The sequence below is a fragment of the Panulirus ornatus genome, chromosome 47, assembly GCF_036320965.1.
Source record: "Panulirus ornatus isolate Po-2019 chromosome 47, ASM3632096v1, whole genome shotgun sequence".
In the NCBI taxonomy this organism is placed as follows: domain Eukaryota; kingdom Metazoa; phylum Arthropoda; class Malacostraca; order Decapoda; family Palinuridae; genus Panulirus; species Panulirus ornatus.
In genome coordinates, this window is record NC_092270.1 from 493526 (window position 1) to 515284 (window position 21759).

The 21759-nt window shown below is 43.6% G+C and overlaps 1 protein-coding gene across 5 annotated transcripts in view; it reads right to left on the reverse strand.

The window, feature by feature from the left end:
* LOC139763402 (tyrosine-protein kinase Dnt-like) overlaps positions 1-21759 on the reverse strand; it is a 487587-nt gene that overhangs the window by 296870 nt on the left and 168958 nt on the right. For 2 of the 5 annotated variants that reach the window (XM_071689408.1, XM_071689410.1), the window contains exon 1: positions 15943-16772. The exons of 1 other annotated variant lie outside the window; for it this stretch is intronic. The gene's annotated coding sequence lies outside the window, so the exon portion shown is untranslated. Of the gene's footprint in view, positions 1-15942; positions 16775-21759 lie in introns of those variants that run through there. 2 more of the 5 variants (XM_071689407.1, XM_071689405.1) reach the window with 2 other exon arrangements.

Genomic DNA, 21759 nt, shown 5'->3' on the forward strand with positions numbered 1-21759 from the left:
GAGGATTTCCGGCCCCCCGCTCCCTCCCCTTTTAGTCGCCTTCTACGACACGCAGGGAATACGTGGGAAGTAAGGGTAAGAGAGATGTGTGGAAATAAAAAGAGCGTGGTTGAGAGAGCAGAAGAGGGTGTTTTGAAGTGGTTTGGGCACATGGAGAGAATGAGTGAGGAAAGATTGACCAAGAGGATATATGTGTCGGAGGTGGAGGGAACGAGGAGAAGAGGGAGACCAAATTGGAGGTGGAAAGATGGAGTGAAAAGGATTTTGTGTGATCGGGGCCTGAACATGCAGGAGGGTGAAAGGAGGGCAAGGAATAGAGTGAATTGGAGCGATGTGGTATACAGGGGTTGACGTGCTGTCAGTGGATTGAATCAAGGCATGTGAAGCGTCTGGGGTAAACCATGGAAAGCTGTGTAGGTATGTATATTTGCGTGTGTGGACATATGTATGTACATGTGTATGGGGGGGGTTGGGCCATTTCTTTCGTCTGTTTCCTTGCGCTACCTCGCAAACGCGGGAGACAGCGACGAGGTATAAAAAAAAAAAAAAAAAAATAATATATATATATATATATATATATATATATATATATATATATATATATATATATATAATAAATAGACATAAGATATAGATATAAAATAAATATATAAATAATGAATATGAATAATATATATATATATATATATCTTTCTTTCTTTCAAACTATTCGCCATTTCCCGCATTAGCGAGGTAGCGTTAAGAACAGATGACTGGGCCTTTGAGGGACTACCCTCACCTGGCCCAATTCTCTGTCCTTCTTTTGGAAAATTAAAAAAAAAAAAACGAGAGGGGAGGATTTCCAGCCCCCCGCTCCCTCCCCTTTTAGTCGCCTTCTACGACACGCAGGGAATACGTGGGAAGTATTCTTGCTCCCCTATCCCCAGGGATAAACATATATATATATATATATATATATATTATCCCTGGGGATAGGGGAGAAAGAATACTTCCCACGTATTCCCTGCGTGTCGTAGAAGGCGACTAAAAGGGAAGGGAGCGGGTGGCTGGAAATCCTCCCCTCTCATTTTTTTCTTAATTTTCCAAAAGAAGGAACAGAGAAGGGGGCCAGGTGAGGATATTCCCTCAAAGGCCCAGTCCTCTGTTCTTAACGCTACCTCGCTAACGCGGGAAATGGCGAATAGTTTGAAAAATATATATATATATATATATATATATATATATATATATATATATATATATATATATATATATATATATTGGAAAGGATCACAATTTTGCGCGTGATCAAGATACTCCTATGAGTCCACGGGGAAAATGAAACACGAAAAGTTCCCAAGTGCACTTTCGTGTAATAATCACATCATCAGGGGAGACACAAGAGAGAAATATAACAGTCAGTTGATATATATCGAAGAGACGAAGCTAGGACGCCATTTGGTAAACATGTGATTGTCCAAAACATACAACGAGCGTTCATAAACTTATCGTTTTACAAATCTTATCAACAATAAAATTATCTAATTTGTATAGACCATCACTAATATTAAGATTATAATTCTCTGTGTATTTAATAATAGAAGATTCAATGATATTTCTCTTGGTAATAGAGTTAGTTAATAACTGAGATGGCGTTACTCCAGTCAATACAATGATCATAGTTTTTAACATGATTAAACAAGGCATTTGATTTTTGTTCCGTTCTTATACTATATTTATGTTGCTGAAGTCTAACAGAAAGATCCTTACCAGTCTGATCAACATAAAATTTATCAAGGTTTCCACAAGGCACTTTATAGATGCAACCAAGAGAATTTTCTGGTGAATTCCTTATTAAGATATTCTTTATAGTATTACTGTTGCTAAAGGCAACATTTACATTAAAGGATTTAAGCAACATGGGAAGCAAAGTGAAATTATTATTAAAAGGGAGAACTAAAATATTCTTGGTGTCAATGGGAGGTTTGGGCTCAACTCTATAAAATGATTTCTTTGCAAGCTTAAGGGATTTATCAATGAAAGATCTAGGGTACTTTAACTTAGATCCAATAGAATATATCTATACAAATTAGATAACTTTATTGTTGATAAGATTTGTGAAACGGTAAGTTTATGAACGCTCGTTGTACGTTTTAGACAATCACATGGCATCCTAGCTTCGTCTCTTCGATGTATATCATCTGACTGTTATATTTCTCTCTTGTGTCTCCCCTGATGATGTGATTATTACACGAAAGTCCACTTGGGAACTTTTCGTGTTTCAATTTCCCCGTGGACTCATAGCAATATATATATATATATATATATATATATATATATATATATATATATATATATATATAATTGTAGGGCTCATAAGATGGTGTGACTCTAATGTGTCCTTTCTCTCTTTTTTATGAGTATTAGATGTCTAAGGAAGTATGAACATGTGTCAAACCTTTCACCTGCTGGCTGGCTTAGGGAGCCAGGAGTGACGTGACGGGAGGGGTGGTTATTGCATGTCAAAAGGGAACACATAACGCTCGGAGCAAGAAGCTCGAGCTACGCAATCGTAGAAAAAACACCCAGAATTTGAAGGGAGAGAGAGAGAGAGAGAGAGAGAGAGAGAGAGAGAGAGAGAGAGAGAGAGAGAGAGAGATTAGAATGGACAATTTTGAATTACAGAACAAAAGAGAACATACAGCGGAATCAAACATACCCCTCTCCCAGAGAATGCACAGGCCACACAGGCAGGGTACTGGAAAATGAGGTAATACTCACTTCATTGACCATCAAACAATTTGGCTACATTGCAGATTACCTCCTCTCTCTCTGAATACGTCACAAAACATCCAGGGGATAGCGCAGGCAGCCACCTGTCGCAGATGACGTCACGAAACACCTCACCAAAATTGAACAAGGATTTTGTAGACAATCTCCCCATCCCGCCAGAGAACATCACAAATCCAGCAACCTCGAATGACAAAATTTTACCAAAAGAAATGCTAGCGCTTGGCGCCACGGAAAATTGATGTGTGGCAGTTTGCTATTGACCCAAGTGGAAGTGATGGTTGTGAGGTTGGTAATGGTGTTAATGGTGGTGATGGCTGAAGTGGTGGTTATGTCAGTTATGATGTTAGTTAATAGGAATGGTAGTGGTGTGATATTAGTAGGGGTCATAGTAGTGGTGGTGGTATGGGATTGTGGTAGTCGCAGTAAAGGTAATGGTATTTGTGGGGGTTGATGGTGATAGTATTGGCTGTGGTCGAGTGGTGTAGTACTACCACTTGTAACTGGAGTGCCAACATTACTGATGACAGCGGTACTTGGTGGCTAGGAAGCTGCTGCGCCTGCTCTTATTTCCAGTACTGCAGTTGTTGGTACTGTTGTTGTTGCTGGCACGGCTGCTGTTGCTAGAACTGTTCTCGTTGCTAGCACTGTTTTCTCTGGTAGTTATTGGTCCTACTGTAGTAGTTGTTGTCTGTTGCAAGTCTTAATGTTGTTATGTAGGGGATCTGTGGTAAAAGTATATCATGAAGGGAATTGGCTATTACCGTACGTGTTTGGAAAATATGACGTCATCTTGTGGAGTGGCAAGCGAGTAATGAATCCAGGAGAAAGACACAGGAGAGCAGAAAGGTTAAAAGGTTTTCTGTCTGGTTCTCCTTCGAGTGGGTAACATCTCAATCTCAGGTTAGTCTCAGGTTATACATTTACTCATGAGTTATACACCGTACTAGACATTCATATCTTCCAAGGTCCTGGTGATCAGTGTCCGTTAAATCATATAATACCATCAACATAAATACATGGACAGACACGGATATGAAAACACACACACACACACACACACACACACACAGAGTTTCGGGGAGAGGTCCGTGCAGCACTTTAACCCGAACCACTAGTGTCCTGACGATAAGGTGTGAACTACAGCATCGGAGTAGAGGTCAAAGGTCAAGCTACTGTTTTGATGAGGGGGAGGGAGACATCAACATTCTCTCCTCTCTTCTCCTCTTAACATTCCCTCTCACCAGCTTCCTCTTCCTTTTACTATCTACCTTTTCATCCCCCTTACTAGGCTCCTGCTCCTCTGAACTCTCTCATCACCTCCTTCCCTTGTCACTATCCTACATTTTCTCACCATCTTTCGTCTCTTATGAATCTTACCATCATTTCGCTTAACATCCTTGCCTTCTACTCTTACCATCATCCTCCTCCAGTAAGTTCCTTCACCTCTCCACCTCCATCCATCCCTACCCTTCCCCTCTCACCACCCCTAATCTCCCCGCCGTTTACCCTCACCACCACCTACTCCTATCGCTCCCTAGTCTAACTTTGCTATTCTCACTACACCAGTTCTTACCCATTTACTTTTACCCTTTACTTTTATTATCCCCTCTTCTCATTTCCTACTCTCGCCGCCCCTATTCTCACATTCTTAGAGTCACCGCCATTAACTTACTATTTCCATCGTTCTTATCCATTTAATTTTGTCTTACTATAAATAGTACTTACTTTCTCTGCCTCCTACTCTCACAACATTCTACACTCAAGAACCTTACTCTCAGTATCCCTTACCATTTCCACCCATACTCTCACTAACCTCGAATTCTCACCGACCACTGTTCTCATCGACCATTGTTCTCACCGGCGTCCCTTAGTGCTCTCATCACCCATGCCTTTCTAATTTTACCTTGATACCCTATACTCTTTTCACAACCTGACTGTGTTACAGGTGGTCCTTGTGTATAATGTTGGGGTGCAAAAGGAAATGTCTTATGTGTACGGGTTTAGACGTCAGGTTGGCTGGTTGCACAAGCTGAAGCTGAGGATGGTGACAGGTCAAGTGCAGTTAGTTCACCATAAAAATCTTGGATGTGAGTGCTGATCCATGTAGAATGAAACCTCCACACATACAAGTATTCGGGTATGTTGGCAAGGTTCTGTAGGTGGAGAGACTACTATATAAGGAGGTGGGGGGGGGGGGGGTGATGGGGAGAGGTGTGTAAGTGTTGATTATGTTTGTGTTGCATGGTTTTACTTTTATGTATGGTATTTTAGTGTTGGCGGATATAGTGTGGGTATCCAGGGCTAGGAATTGTCACCGACTCGCATTACTAGCTGGGGGATGATAACCGGGGTATTTTCACCCAGTAGTGAGAAATGTTTGTGAATGTGTAAAGTGCCCGGGTTCGACCCATGGTCCGGAACAACGGCTGGGGGCAGCCTAAGGCAAAGGTGTTTCCAGACTCTACCTGCAATTGGCTACTTCGAAGTGAAAAGTTACCTTTGGTGAGGCTCTATCAACGTCAGAGGAGTTCAGTCTTGTCGAGGACCGTTTCGTTTCAAAGGAGTATCATTTTTCTGCTCCTGTTTGGAGGGCAACCCCAAAGCTGCCAGAGCCCTAGGAAACCTGTCCTGAGTTTGTATGATAACAACAAGAGCAAACTGCATCTCCAGCATGCTGATTCATCAGATTTTCGGACTTCAAATTTTAAATGTTTATTCTCAAGAGTGTGAGTCATCAGCTTTCTTCTCTTGCTGAAGTGAGGTAATCTGTGTGCTCTTGTTAATGTTAATATGCAATCTTTTTGGAACATGAATACACATGAATGAATATTCCTAGTAGTAAATCACATACACTCATGAAACACTGATATGAGTACACTCGCTAGTTTATTTTTCCAGCGAGTTTACTCACATGAATATATATTCGGGTGAGAAACTGCAGAAGGTGGTGACTGAGTGTGGTAAAGTGTAAGAAAGAAGAAAGCTGAGAGTAAATGTGAATAAAGGTAAGGTTATTAAGTTCAGTAGGGTTGTGGAACAAGTTGATTGGGAGGTAAGTCTGAAGAGAGAAAAACTGGAGGAGGCAAAGTGTTTTAGATATCTGGGAGTGGATTTGGCAGCGGATGGAACCATGGAAGCGGAAGTGAGTCACAGCGTGGGGGAGGGGGTGAAGTTTCTAGGGGCGTTGAAGAATGTGTGGAAGGGGAGAACGTTATCTCGGAAAGCAAAAATGGGTATGTTTGAAGGAATAGTGGCTCCAACAATGTTATATGGTTGCGAGGCATGGGCGATAGATAGGGTTGTGTGGAGGAAGGTGGATGTGTTGGAAATGAGATGTTTGAGGACAATATGGGGTGTGAGGTGGTTTGATCGAGTAAGTAATGAAAGGGTAAGAGAGATGTGTGGTGATAAAAAGAGCGTGGTTGAGAGAACAGAAGAGGGTGTATTGAAATGGTTTGGTCACATGGAGAGAATGAGTAAGGAAAGATTGACGAAGAGGATATGTATGTCAGAGGTGACGGGAACGAGGAGAAGTGGGAGACCACATTGGAGGTGGAAGGATGGAGTGAAAAAGATTTTGAGCGATCGGAGCCTGAACATACAGGAGGGTGAAAGGCATGCAAGGAATAGAGTGAATTGGAACAATGTGGTATACCGAAGTGGACGTGCTGTCAATGGATTGAATCAGGGCATGTGAAGCATCTGGGGTAAACCATGGAAGGTTTTGTGGGGCCTGGATGCTTAAAGGGAGCTGTGGTTTCGGTGCATTACACATGACAGTTAGAGTCTAACTGTCGACGAATGTGGCCTTTGTCCTTTCCTAGCGTTACCTCGCTCGCACGCAGGGGAGGGGGGAGTCATTTCATGTGCGGCGGGGTGACGGCGAGAATGAAGGCAGCATGTATGAATATGTGCATGTGTATATATGTATATGTCTGTGCATGTTATGTATGTATACGTTGAACTGTATAGGTATGTATATGTGCGTGTGTGGGCGTTTATGTATACCTCGCTAACGCGGAAGACAGCGACAAAGTATAATATATATATATATATATATATATATATATATATATATATATATATACATATATATATATATATATATATATATATATATATATATATATATATATATATATATATATATTATAAATATATATATATATATATATATATATATATATATATATATATATATATATATATATATATATATATATATATATTTTTTTTTTTTTTTTTTTTTTTTTTTTTTTTGCCGCTGTCTCCCGCGTTTGCGAGGTAGCGCAAGGAAACAGACGAAAGAAATGGCCCAACCCACCCCCATACACATGTATATACATACGTCCACACACGCAAATATACATACCTACACAGCTTTCCATGGTTTACCCCAGACGCTTCACATGCCTTGATTCAATCCACTGACAGCACGTCAACCCCGGTATACCACATCGCTCCAAATCACTCTATTCCTTGCCCTCCTTTCACCCTCCTGCATGTTCAGGCCCCGATCACACAAAATCTTTTTCACTCCATCTTTCCACCTCCAATTTGGTCTCCCTCTTCTCCTCGTTCCCTCCACCTCCGACACATATATTCTCTTGGTCAATCTTTCCTCACTCATTCTCTCCATGTGCCCAAACCATTTCAAAACACCCTCTTCTGCTCTCTCAACCACGCTCTTTTTATTTCCACACATCTCTCTTACCCTTACGTTACTTACTCGATCAAACCACCTCACACCACATATTGTCCTCAAACATCTCATTTCCAGCACATCCATCCTCCTGCGCACAACTCTATCCATAGCCCACGCCTCGCACCCATACAACATTGTTGGAACCACTATTCCTTCAAACATACCCATTTTTGCTTTCCGAGATAATGTTCTCGACTTCCACACATTCTTCAAGGCTCCCAGAATTTTCGCCCCCTCCCCCACCCTTTGTCGCTGTCTTCCGCGTTAGCGAGGTAGCGCAAGGAAACAGACGAAAGAATGCCCCAACCCCACCCATACACATGTATATACATACACGTCCACACACGCAAATATACATACCTATAAATCTCAATATATATACATATATATACACACACAGTATATACATATATACACATGTGCATAATTCATACTGTCTGCCTTTATTCATTCCCATCGCCACCCCGCCACACATGGAATAACAACACCCTCCCCCATCATGTGTGCGAGGTAGCGCTAGGAAAGACAACAAAGGCCACATTCGTTCACACTCAGTCTCTAGCTGTCATGTATTAATGCACCGAAACCACAGCTCCCTTTCCACATCCAGGCCCCACAGAACTTTCCGTGGTTTACCCCAGACGCTTCACATGCCCTGGTTCAATCCATTGACAGCACGTCGACCCCGGTATACCACATCGCTCCAATTCACTCTATTCCTTGCACGCCTTTCACCCTCCTGCATGTTCAGGCCCCAATCACTCAAAATATTTTTCACTCCATCTTTCCACCTCCAATTTGGTCTCCCACTTCTCCTCGTTCCCTCCACCTCTGACACATATATCCTCTTGGTCAATCTTTCCTCACTCATTCTCTCCATGTGACCAAACCATTTCAAAACACCCTCTTCTGCTCTCTCAACCACGCTCTTTTTGTTACCACACATCTCTCTTACCCTATTATTACTTACTCGATCAAACCACCTCACACCACATATTGTCCTCAAACATCTCATTTCCAGCACATCCACCCCCCTCCGCACAACTCTATCCATAGCCCACGCCTCGCAACCATACAACATTGTTGGAACCACTATTCCTTCAAACATACCCATTTTTGCTTTCCGAGATAATGTTCTCGACTTCCACACATTCTTCAAGGCTCCCAGGATTTTCGCCCCCTCCCCTACCCTATGATTCACTTCCGCTTCCATGGTTCCATCCGCTGCCAAATCCACTCCCAGATATCTAAAACACTTCACTTCCTCCAGTTTTTCTCCATTCAAACTTACCTCCCAATTGACTTGACCCTCAACCCTACTGTACCTAATAACCTTGCTCTTATTCACATTTACTCTCAACTTTCTTCTTTCACACACTTTACCAAACTCAGTCACCAGCTTCTGCAGTTTCTCACATGAATCAGCCACCAGCGCTGTATCATCAGCGAACAACAACTGACTCACTTCCCAAGCTCTCTCATCCACAACAGACTGCATACTTGCCCCTCTTTCCAAAACTCTTACACTCACCTCCCTAACAACCCCATCCATAAACAAATTACACAACCATGGAGACATCACACACCCCTACCGCAAACCTACATTCACTGAGAACCAATCACTTTCCTCTCTTCCTACACGTACACATGCCTTACATCCTCGATGAAAACTTTTCACTGCTTCTAAGAACTTGCCTCCCACACCATTTATTCTTAATACCTTCCACAGAGTATCTCTATCAACTCTATCATATGCCTTCTCCAGATCCATAAATGCTACATATAAATGCATTTGCTTTTCTAAGTATTTCTCACATACATTCTTCAAAGCAAACACCTGATCCACACATCCTCTACCACTTCTGAAACCACACTGCTCTTCCCCAATCTGATGCTCTGTACATGCCTTCACTCTCTCAATCAATACCCTCCCATATAATTTACCAGGAATACTCAACAAACTTATACCTCTGTAATTTGAGCACTGACTCTTATCCCCTTTGCCTTTATACAATGGCACTATGCAAGCATTCCGCCAATCCTCAGGCACCTCACCATGAATCATACATACATTAAATAACCTTACCAACCAGTCAACAATACAGTCACTCCCTTTTTTAATAAATTCCACTGCAATACCATCCAAGCCCGCTGCCTTGCCGGCTTTCATCTTCCGCAAAGCTTTTACTACCTCTTCTCTGTTTACCAAATCATATATATATATATATATATATATATATATATATATATATATATATATATATATATATATATATATATATATATAAACCGAGGTTTATATATAGAGGTATAAGTTTGTTGAGTATTCCTGGTAAATTATATGGGAGGGTATTGATTGAGAGGGTGAAGGCATGTACAGAGCATCAGATTGGGGAAGAGCAGTGTGGTTTCAGAAGTGGTAGAGGATGTGTGGATCAGGTGTTTGCTTTGAAGAATGTATGTGAGAAATACTTAGAAAAGCAAATGGATTTGTATGTAGCATTTATGGATCTGGAGAAGGCATATGATAGAGTTGATAGAGATGCTCTGTGGAAGGTATTAAGAATATATGGTGTGGGAGGCAAGTTGTTAGAAGCAGTGAAAAGTTTTTATCGAGGATGTAAGGCATGTGTACGTGTAGGAAGAGAGGAAAGTGATTGGTTCTCAGTGAATGTAGGTTTGCGGCAGGGGTGTGTGATGTCTCCATGGTTGTTTAATTTGTTTATGGATGGGGTTGTTAGGGAGGTAAATGCAAGAGTTTTGGAAAGAGGGGCAAGTATGAAGTCTGTTGGGGATGAGAGAGCTTGGGAAGTGAGTCAGTTGTTGTTCGCTGATGATACAGCGCTGGTGGCGGATTCATGTGAGAAACTGCAGAAGCTGGTGACGGAGTTTGGTAAAGTGTGTGGAAGAAGAAAGTTAAGAGTAAATGTCAATAAGAGCAAGGTTATTAGGTACAGTAGGGTTGAGGGTCAAGTCAATTGGGAGGTGAGTTTGAATGGTGAGAGGCTGGAGGAAGTGAAGTGTTTTAGATATCTGGGAGTGGATCTGTCAGCGGATGGAACCATGGAAGCGGAAGTGGATCATAGGGTGGGGGAGGGGGCGAAAATTTTGGGAGCCTTGAAAAATGTGTGGAAGTCGAGAACATTATCCCGGAAAGCAAAAATGGGTATGTTTGAAGGAATAGTAGTTCCAACAATGTTGTATGGTTGCGAGGCGTGGGCTATGGATAGAGTTGTGCGCAGGAGGATGGATGTGCTGGAAATGAGATGTTTGAGGACAATGTGTGGTGTGAGGTGGTTTGATCGAGTAAGTAACGTAAGGGTACGAGAGATGTGTGGAAATAAAAAGAGCGTGGTTGAGAGAGCAGAAGAGGGTGTTTTGAAATGGTTTGGGCACATGGAGAGAATGAGTGAGGAAAGATTGACCAAGAGGATATATGTGTCGGAGGTGGAGGGAACGAGGAGAAGAGGGAGACCAAATTGGAGGTGGAAAGATGGAGTGAAAAGGATTTTGTGTGATCGGGGCCTGAACATGCAGGAGGGTGAAAGGAGGGCAAGGAATAGAGTGAATTGGAGCGATGTGGTATACAGGGGTTGACGTGCTGTCAGTGGATTGAATCAAGGCATGTGAAGCGTCTGGGGTAAACCATGGAAAGCTGTGTAGGTATGTATATTTGCGTGTGTGGACGTGTGTATGTACATGTGTATGGGGGGGGTTGGGCCATTTCTTTCGTCTGTTTCCTTGCGCTACCTCGCAAACGCGGGAGACAGCGACAAAGTATAAAAAAAAAAAAAAAAAAAAAAAAATATAAACCGAAATAGCGGACTAGTTTGATTTACTGCTGGAAACCAGTAAGAAATGATCGATTAGTAAAGGGTCTGTCCAACCAGCGAGTGCTACCAGCCAAGATTACCAGACAGTGTTACCAACCAAGGTTACCAGCTTGGGTGAGTGTGGTAATATTTTGTGGAGATCCTCAAGTGTTGGCAAGTGTATGACTCTGCAGTGATAGTGTAACAAGGTCACAGACGACATTGCTCACAGCACTGGACTGTTATCTTCGGCTGCCTGACACCCTCCTCAGCCTGTACGACCACGAGTGTTATACATTCTTTGTCTTCGCCTTAAAGTATATGATTAGTATTAAGGAAACTGAAAATTCGCTTTTTTCATTATAAAACATTGTGTGAGCGAAATGAAAATGAGAATTATGAATTGTAAAGCACAGCTATCAGTATACAATGGAAAAACAGGGTTTACCTGTCCTTAATAAATATGGCTGGGTGTTGTTTGTTACAAGTCGAGGCCAAAGCACAGAACTATACTAAACTGTCAAACCTATGATAAGAACCTGAAAATTGCTTGGTTATTACCGAGTAGTTACAGGCGAAGCTGCAAGTTCTGAAATGATCGAATCTTCAACAAAGTGTACAGCATATGCATCGTTTTACTTAGAATATGAATCAAATAAAATCCACTAGAAAGCGAGTCTGCGGCGTATATAACTCATCTGTGAAAAAAATGGTAGCGTAAAGACACAGTCTGATGTATGTGACAACATGATTGATTTTAGGCTCAGCGAGTCATGCCATGTAGCATTGTGTTTTAATTCTGAGCTGGCTGCTTGGTACAACAACCACTGCCCCTGGAAATGCATTGTGTTGAGGCTAGCCGTATGTGGGCCTGGCTGGCCGCCACGATTGCCTATAAAGATAAACGCTACTAGTTGAAAGGTCGGGTGAGTGTGAGGAAGTTGAAGCGTGTGGTGAGATAAGCATCAGCCACACACCACGGTGGTAGGGTTCCGGAAGAGACGGTTGAGTCGAGGGGTAAACCCTAGGAGTATGGCAGGTAATCAATATATATATATATATATATATATATATATATATATATATATATATATATATATATATATATATTTTTTTTTTTTTTTTTTTTTTTTTTTCCTTACTATTCGCCATTTCCCGCATCAGCGAGGTAGCGTTGAGAACAGAGGACTGGGCCTTTGAGGGAATATCCTCACCTGGCCGCCTTCTCTGTTCCCTCTTTTGGAAAATTAAAAAAAAAGCGAGAGGGGAGGATTTCCAGCCACCCGCTCCCTCCCCTTTTAGTCGCCTTCTGCGACATGCAGGGAATACGTGGGAAGTATTCTTTCTCCCCTATCCCCAGGGATAATATATATATATATATATATATATATATATATATATATATATATATATATATATATATATATATATATATATATATTCTTTCTTTTCTTTCAAACTATTCGCCATTTCCCGCATTAGCGAGGTAGCGTTAAGAACAGAGGGCTGGGCCTTTGAGGGAATACCCTCACTTGGCCCAATTCTCTGTTCCTTCTTTTGGAAAATTAAAAAAAACGAGAGGGGAGGATTTCCAGCCCCCCGCTCCCTCCCCTTTTAGTCGCCTTCTACGACACGCAGGGAATACGTGGGAAGTATTCTTTCTCCCCTATCCCCAGGGATAATATATATATATATATATATATATATATATATATATATATATATATATATATATATATATATATGTACTGCAGTAGGTTACAGTGGTGCGCGTGATCTAGTATTTGTTGATAACTACTAGCAAAGTGAAACACGGTAAGTTCCCAAGTGGTCTTTCTTGTAATGATTACATCGTCAGGGGAGATACAAGAATGAGACAGAAGACGTAGAACAGTCAGGTTAGATACAAGGTAGATAGATAGATAAAGAGATAGATAGATCAGAAGGTTAGTGAGAAACACAAGACTACACGGTATAGGAGGCTAGTTACTAAGCTGGATCACCAGGTAGGAATAAGAAGGAGATTCATCCGAAAGATAATCATCTTGGTGGAACTGAGCAAATGATGCATGTCTGATGAGCCGTTTCGATATGGATGGAGTACTGCAGGGTTCTGCTCTGAGACAGTTACTCTTCCTAATGTATGTGAACGACTGGCTAGAGGGTATGGACTCCTCCCTGCATATCTATGCAGGTGGGAAGTAAAAAGCGAGGACGACTGCAACAGCTTACAAGTGGACCCCCAAAGGTTATTTGATATATGGATGATAAGATTCAATCCCAGTATATGTATGATAATTAGAATGGCTCACAACGGAAGAAGGTCACGATATAATCATCGCTCAGCACGAGATAAGCTGCAGAAAAGTGTGTGAGAGAGATACGTGCAAGTCGAGATCATGAGGCGCTCGACACATGGTCCTTCCGACTCCCTCCAAACATCATGTGGACCTCATCTAAGAATTTGGGAAGAAGCTACTGCACACTTCACCACCGTCAACTCCAGCCTAATAAGTTCCCTCTTTCCTGTGTTGCAGCTGGGCACCACAGCTGTATCGAGCCCATCTACGTTCGCAGAGACCTATATAAAAAAAGTCACGTCTCAACCTATGAACATTTCATCAATAATATGTAAACTACTATCATAAGCTGCATATTTTCTATGCATAGTTTCAGTCTCTGTCTACAACTTATTCATCAAATCACTATCAACCATTTGCTATAATTACATCAGTTGGCGCCGCTCTCAAGAGTCCAGCTTGATGAAGCAGCAGTTGGCACCACTGCCGACCATACAGTTTGAATGAGGCACCGCTGGCACTTCTGAAAACACTCCAGGAGTGAAGCAAAAGTTCACATCATGAACGCCCATGAGTTACAGAAGCCCTAGCCGATGTCAAATTCATATCGCTTGAGTAAGCCTTCATATTGGCACCCTACTCAGCCCTACCTTACATCACCTCAGCAGTAATCATCCCTCCCACACACCTCAGAGGTCCCCCCGTTATGTCTCTCTCGCCTCAGCCTCAATCTTTTGTTACCTGAGCCATCTTGTTTTCCTGAGAGAGTGGACGTCTTTAGGGTCAGCCTCAGCAACGTATTCTCATGACGTCATTTCACCCACACCCGTACTTTTGCTCATCATTCTCACTACCAACCTGTTCACCGCATCATGGGGCCCACTCTATCCATTCCAATATTACGTCTTCACCTTTACTACCCGTCCGTCACTGTACTTATTCCGGGTACTTGACCGTCAACCCACCCTCACACCTTGCCTTCCTCACCGTTACCATAGTCTCACTCATAGGGTTTACCTACCAACATATTCTCCTCATGTCTCATCACCGTGGTGTAGCGTCAGCGTTACTAACCGTGACGCATTCACGGGCAGCTCAGGGTCTAGTCCGCAAGAGTTCGAATACTGGCCCCTGATTCTCGATCCACAGTCAACAGAGAGAGAGAGAGAGAGAGAGAGAGAGAGAGAGAGAGAGAGAGAGAGAGAGAGAGAGAGAGTGAGAGAGAGAGATGGCCGTGATTAAGGTATCCAGTTGCCTATTGCCTATTGCCATCTCTCCTTACATAAAGATCATGCACATTCCTGTCAGTAATTCTGTGCACCATCACCACAAGCTGAGGTAAGTCACCCCACTGAATGAACAGCACCACCAGCAGCGGCAGCTGAGGTGAGTCGTCCCCATTTTAACCTGGCGGCGGCTCTAGCATGCGTCATACGTAAAAGAAATATCGCCCATAGCCTATCTGATTTCTGGTTGGTTCGTTTCGTAATTTGTTCATTTTTTACGCATACAGACTTGCTGTCAGTAACTTGCTTCTTTCATTCTTTTTTCTGGAACTCTCAATCACCTTCCATCTTTATATGTATGTATCCACTTTAACCATTACCTCCTTCGTCCTTTATCATGACCACTCATCTCACCTTCCTGTAGGCTCTCTTCTCTTGGCAACACCTTCTGATCTCTTTCCTCTCACATCACTTGTTACTGAAACTATCTTATGTTTCTTACTCTTCCACCTATACAATTTTTACGGATCAACTCGACAACATTTATCACCATAGATATGCTTACCAACACCAAGGGAAATACATAAAGAAATGATTCTCGGCAATATCAGTTGGATTTCATTTTATATCTAATCTTACAAGAAGAGATATTGAGTTCAACATCTTCTCTTCTCTTTTGAAGGAGACCTTGTTGTCGAGCTTCACTAAGGTGATCAGTGAGGGCGGACACCTCACCTTTAAATGTAAGGCAGTTAAAATGTCTGTACAAATTTGGACCTTCATCATGCCACAACAAATGTCAATCCATGCTTATAAAACTTTTCTTGAGTTATATTTGGAATAGTTTGCAATTCATGAAATGATTAAAACCGTTCCGTCAAAACACCGTTATTACAGGAAAACATCACGCATATCACCAAGATAGTAAGTCGTCTCTCCATCTACAGTATACGCTTCATACAGAAAAGAAACAATATATTCACCCATCGAATAAAAGAGACTCTCCTCCGTCACAACCATTTCTATATCTAATTTTACCATCAAAAATACGCACCCTGCACTTCCTGAACCGAGGCTCTGGGGTTATTATTAACACTACTGCTACTGTTGTAGCTATCGTCACTTACCTGTCGGTATTCTCTGAAGGGAGAGTAACTGGCAGGGCTTGCTGGCGCTGCACGTCCGTCAGTCAAGTAGTCTGTTAGTCGTGTGTCCGCCACCGATGTCACCAGTTCGTCCGTCAGACAACTTGTGGTAAGTGGGAGCAGGCAGATCCCGGAGCAGTGCGTTTGTCTGTCTGTCTATAACCGCCTGAGCGTGAGGGACATCAAGTGGTCGAGGGTGGAACGCGCTAGAGCTTCCCCATGAGGTGTTCTGTTTTGTTTGTGTGTACTACTTCCAGCATTATGGATCGGTGGTGGGGACGAGCGGAAGACCACAGGAAGCTAAATTACCAATCACTACTTCCCTCGTCTTACACTTGTCACTTGGACATGAATGCTCATTTACAGACACCGCAGGCACGTAAGAACACTTCCCACACACTCAAGTGTCAAAGCTTATTCTCAAGTCCCAGCCAGTATATGCTGGGAGTGTGTCACACTCTTACTGGCGGGCGCGAGGTAGGGCCGGGTCTATATATCGCACCTGAGGACGTAGGTATGCAAATCTATTGAAATTGTTGCTCGTGGTTCATGTGTCCTTAACTCTCTCAAGTACGCCTCCCTTTTTTATCGCTGTCAAAGCTTCGCTCACCGTAAAATCCGCTCACTGCAAGACTACAAGAAAAACCTAATTTCACCTGAGAGTTCGAGTTCCAGGCGTTTAGCAGTATGTTTCTGCATTTACCGAGAATGCCAGGCAGTGGTATCGGGTCTGGCAGGAGCGGCGGGCGCACGACCACCTCACACGAGAGCCAAGGAGGCACTATGGCCCGCTGCCGACCCTGCTGCCAGCTCTCCCCTCCGTGGCTGGCACTCGCGCTTGGCGCCCGCCCCACGCCAACTCTCTCTCTCTCTCTCTCTCTCTCTCTCTCTCTCTCTCTCTCTCTCTCTCTCTCTCTCTCTCTCTCTCTTTGGGCTGGAAATCTATGGTATATATTCATACATTTATATCGAATTAGCCCAGGACCAATTGCTATGAAAGAGTCCTGGCGTTACCCAGAACCCAGGACTCCTTTGCTGTGAGAAAGTCTTTGACGAGACTGTATTCCTAATCATACAGCCTTGCCAAAAACAACTCTTCACACGTTCATGAGAGCCAAGACCAACATTATATATCCTATTCACAGACAGACACACGGTCCAATAGTTCGGTGTATCCAGCTCGCGCCTGGAAATCCCATTAAATATAACTTTGATAATGGCATTAGTCTGGAAAACTGTCTCGACGCCTGGAAAGTAGAAAGCACGATATTGGATTCTGTCTGGGCATAGCGACACTTGCCAGGCGGCGGCTCCTGCAGCCGTCAGGACTGTCACGGAGAAGCAGCTTTATTGACCCCTTGAGTACGACGGTACCACTCTTGAGCACGATGGCACGACCATTCAGTACGACGGTCGTCATACCTGAGGATTCCACTGCCGTCGGCTTCAAGTGATAAAAACGAATCCCATGATAAAAGATTCTGATATCTGATGATAATATCAAAGTAAAAAAATAACACATATGAATTAATGAATTTTGGGAAACTTATATACATAATTTTCATAAGTAAATACAATTTTTCTATTATCAAAGGACAATTATTAGGAAGTATCATTAACTTAGCATCTAAAGAGTATTTTTTAATATCTAAGGCCACAAACTATTAACCAGAAAGATGGCGTGCATAAAAGAGTTCTGATATTAAGACTACAATTATGTTATGTAAGGATGAAATTGTGAACTCTACTGCACCTCTACTGACTAGACTTTCATTCACCAAACTCTTGTTGTTTAATATCCTCGTTTCCCGAAACCCTGTTGTTCAATATCCTCTTTCAGAAAACTTCCATTGTTCAAAAATCCTTCAGCAAAATCCCGTAGTTCACCATCTTCCTTTAACACAGTTCCATTTTGAGAGGACAAGGAAACAGGAGCAAGAGAGGCACACCAAGTGAGGAGATCACTGAGTGAAGAAAGTGACCGGGACAAAAGGGGGTTACATCATGTGACAAGGTACACCAGGTGGTGAGGTACACGAAGCAGGGGGAGGTAAAAGGGGACCTACGAGGGTGATGTTACCTGGTGACAAACACACCGGATGAGGGGAACTGGGAGCGTTGGGCTGATACAGGAGGGAGAGAGGGAAAGTGAGAACCATACAGGAGGGAGAGAGGGAAAGTGAGAACCATGCAATCACGCCAAGTGAAAGGAAAATACAGGGAAGGGCAAGGGAGAGGTACGTAGGTAATGTATGGGATGGCTGGTGAGGCATACGTGGTAACATGAGGAGAGAGGAGGGGAGTGGGGAGAGAGCTGCTCTTGAAAGCCAGGAAAGAAGAGTGAGGTGAGACTAAAGGGTGCCAGAGGAGAGGAGTGAGTTGACCGGGGTGTTATGCTTGGGTGAGGGGAGAGGATGGGGTGCTAGGTGATAGGAGCGAGGGGAGAGAAAGTGAGTACTATGTAAGGGAGTTGGGGAGGGTTAGGTGGTGTGTGAAGGTCACGTTGCACGGGTGAAGGGAGAGTGTAAGTGTGTTAAGCCCGAGGAATGATGAGTGAGGGAGAGTCTCGTGTGATTAGAGAGAAGAAAGTCTTTACAAGGTGCCAGGAGAGAGAAATGAGGTGAAAATGAGAGTGCTTGGAGAGAAGAAATAGAGGAATGTGAGATTGCAAGATGAGAGGGGTGAGAGGAATGTGAGGGTGCCAAGTGTGGAGAGTGAGATCGAGGTGGGGGTGTCAGGTTAGAAGAGTGAGAGAAAACCTGAGTGCCAGGTAAGAGGCAGGAAGGAAGAGCCTGTTATATGAAAGGAGAGAAGCAAAAATACTCAAGCAATGCAACAGGAACAGTGTGACAAGTGAGGGGAGTGTAGAGGGTGCGGGAAAGGGACACAATGGGACAGTATGAAGAAAAGAGAGAAGAGAGGAAATAGGATAAAAGATGTTAGAGAGTTGTGGCCAACGTGAAAGTGTACTGTGCTGATGTGAGGGTATGTTGTGGCTGATATGAAGATGTATTGTGGCTAATATAAAGATGAATTGTGGCTAATGTGAGTTTGAATTGTAGCTAATGTGAAAATGAATTATGGCTAATATGAGGGTGCACTGTAGCTGATGTGAGGGTGTACTGTGGCTAATGTGAGGATGAATAGATGCTAATGTGAGGATATGGTGGTGGTGGTGGACGGTTTGAGGTGAGGGTAGTGCCTGTGTTACTAGCCAGTAGACTGGTTATGGGCAGTGGGTGCGGGTGCCGGGTGAGGGAGGGGTTCACAAGGTGGGAGTGGGTAAAGATAAGATGGATCACCTCACGAGGGGATAGCAGAAGGACCCGCTAGGTCGGGCCAGCCTAGCGGTGTCTCTGATGAATGTCTTTTCAGAGGGTGATGAGGGGAGAGTGTCGGAGTGAGAGAAGGCATCAGGCTGAGGGGAGAATGTAGGAGTGATGAGAGAGCGCAAAAGTGAGGAGAGAGTGCAGGAGTGAGTGAAATGTGTCGTAGTGAGGGTAGGTTGTCGTAGTGAGGAAAGGGTGTACAGTGAGGGGAAAGTCTCGTATATAGCCACGTCCCCAGCCCAGCACCAGCCAAGTTCCCAGCCCAGCACCAGCCACGTCCCCAGTCTAGCACCAGCCACGTCCTCAGCCTAGCACCAGCAACGTCCCCAGCCCAGCACCAGCCACGTCCCCAGCCCAACACCAACTACGTCCCTAGCCCAACACCAGCTACGTCCCCAGCCCAACACCAGCTACGTCCCCAGCCCAACACCAGCTACGTCCCCAGCACAATACCAGCTACGTCCCCAGCCCAGCACCAGCTACGTCCCCAGCCCAGCACCAGCTACGTCCCCAGCCCAGCACCAACTACGTCCCCAGCCTAGCACCGCCATTAACTGCAACGAATATCATCGTTCAGCTTATGATGAAAGAAAAACTCTCATCATTCATCAGTCTTCTTACCACTGGGTAAGTTTGACATGCTGCTATAATTAACCGCTTAAACATATCGGTGCGATCTGTAAACACGATGATAGGACCCTTCAGGGTCAGGTCAAAGGTCATGCCATAATACCCAAGAGTTGTGTCATCGGGCCCAAAAGTCGTAACGTCGTGATCACTGGGTCAAGATCAATAGATGTTGTAGCAGGATCGAGCGATACAGGAGCATCACAAGCTGTAATATAGTCTGGACAATCAATCACTTCTTACTGGAATAACTTGGTCGAAAAAAGGAAAGGCGATTTCTTTGTTTTGTCTGTGCTCTTGTCTAGTTAGTTAGTTATTTTGTGTGTGTGTGTGTGTGTGTGTGTGTGTGTGTGTATGTGTGTGTGTGTGTGTGTGTGTGTGTGTGTGTGTGTGTGTTTGTAAAAAAGATGGGTGAACAAATATACGTGAATATGCAGACATACTCGTGTGAACACATTTGCATAAGTAGACATGCAAATATTAATAGATATGGATGCGTAAAAGTGTATGTGAGTGTGTGTATGCGTATTGCCACGTGAGCGTGGAGGCGCGTGAGAGCGTCCATGCGTGAGGGAGAGTAAGTGATGTGTTAAGCAGACATGGTCTTGAGAGGGTGACGTGAGATAGTTGAACCAGTGGGTGACCTGGGAGTGGAGTCATGATGTAGGGGAATACGGAAAGGAGTAAGGGTGAAGGGCATGAGTCAGTGGAAGGGAGGAAGGTATGATAGTGAATGGTTGAGAGAGGGGACAAGGAGGAGAGAGACTAAAGATGTTGAATTAAAGGCTGATAAGGTAGACTGTGGACAGTAGAAGAAGTAGCAGCTCAGGGATGCCTAGAACCCTCTTACACCCTCCGCGTCAGTAGGGCGTAGATAGCAGCCACCCAAGGACAGGATGAATTCCTTTGAAGGAAGAAGTTCGATGAGGTTGTCTCACCGAAGGAAGCAGAGTCCAATAATGCTTACATATGGACCTCTGTAGTGTTGCGGTTAGCGATCATGACCGTGGCGCATTCATGGGCCGCCCATGGTCGAGTGCACAGTTTCGAATCCTGGTTCCAAAAGTCTGTCCACAGTCAACTCAGCTGTTCATCCATCCTAGGTATTGGATATATATAAAGCTTTAGTAGGTTGGCCTCGATTAGGTCATCAGTTGTCCGGGCCGTTTCCCCTATGCACCACACACTCTCACACCATTACTATCACCATTAATATCACCTCCCCTTCGTTCTTCCCGTCTACCCTGCCCTCATATTTCATATAATTCCTCCCGAGGAATTCCTTGTACCAGCGCTACCGTCAGCAATAATATCTCTACAGACATCATTGGCATAGATTATCTGTACATTCCCTCTCAGCGTGTGTCCACTCCTCCCCCGGCTGCCAGCTTGTCACGAAGTTTGATACAAGCTGTAGTCATCATGGCTCCTGAAAATCCTTTAATCTATCCCAGACGTGATTTCCAACCCTGCCTCACCTCTCCAGGAGGTGACCTCCAACCCTGCCTCATCCACCCCTGAGGTTAACTCCTGCCCTACATGTTACCTCTGCCTCACCACCTGTATCTTTCTCACTATCTCAGGTGATCCCCACTAAATACCTCTTCCAATACTCAGGACTTTCTCATTCCTTTAATTCTCGAAACCCTGCAAGTTTCAGGAGTCCTCAGCGCAGGAGAGTCGCAATCCCTTCGTGATCACAAGATCATATCCATTCGTTTATTCTAGTATCTGCCTATGTTTATTCAGCAATATTCATTCGTTTATTCTGATATATCTGCACATTTGTTGCCTTAGGTTTATCGTTAGCAGTTGCTAACACATCTATATCTTATTTTATAGG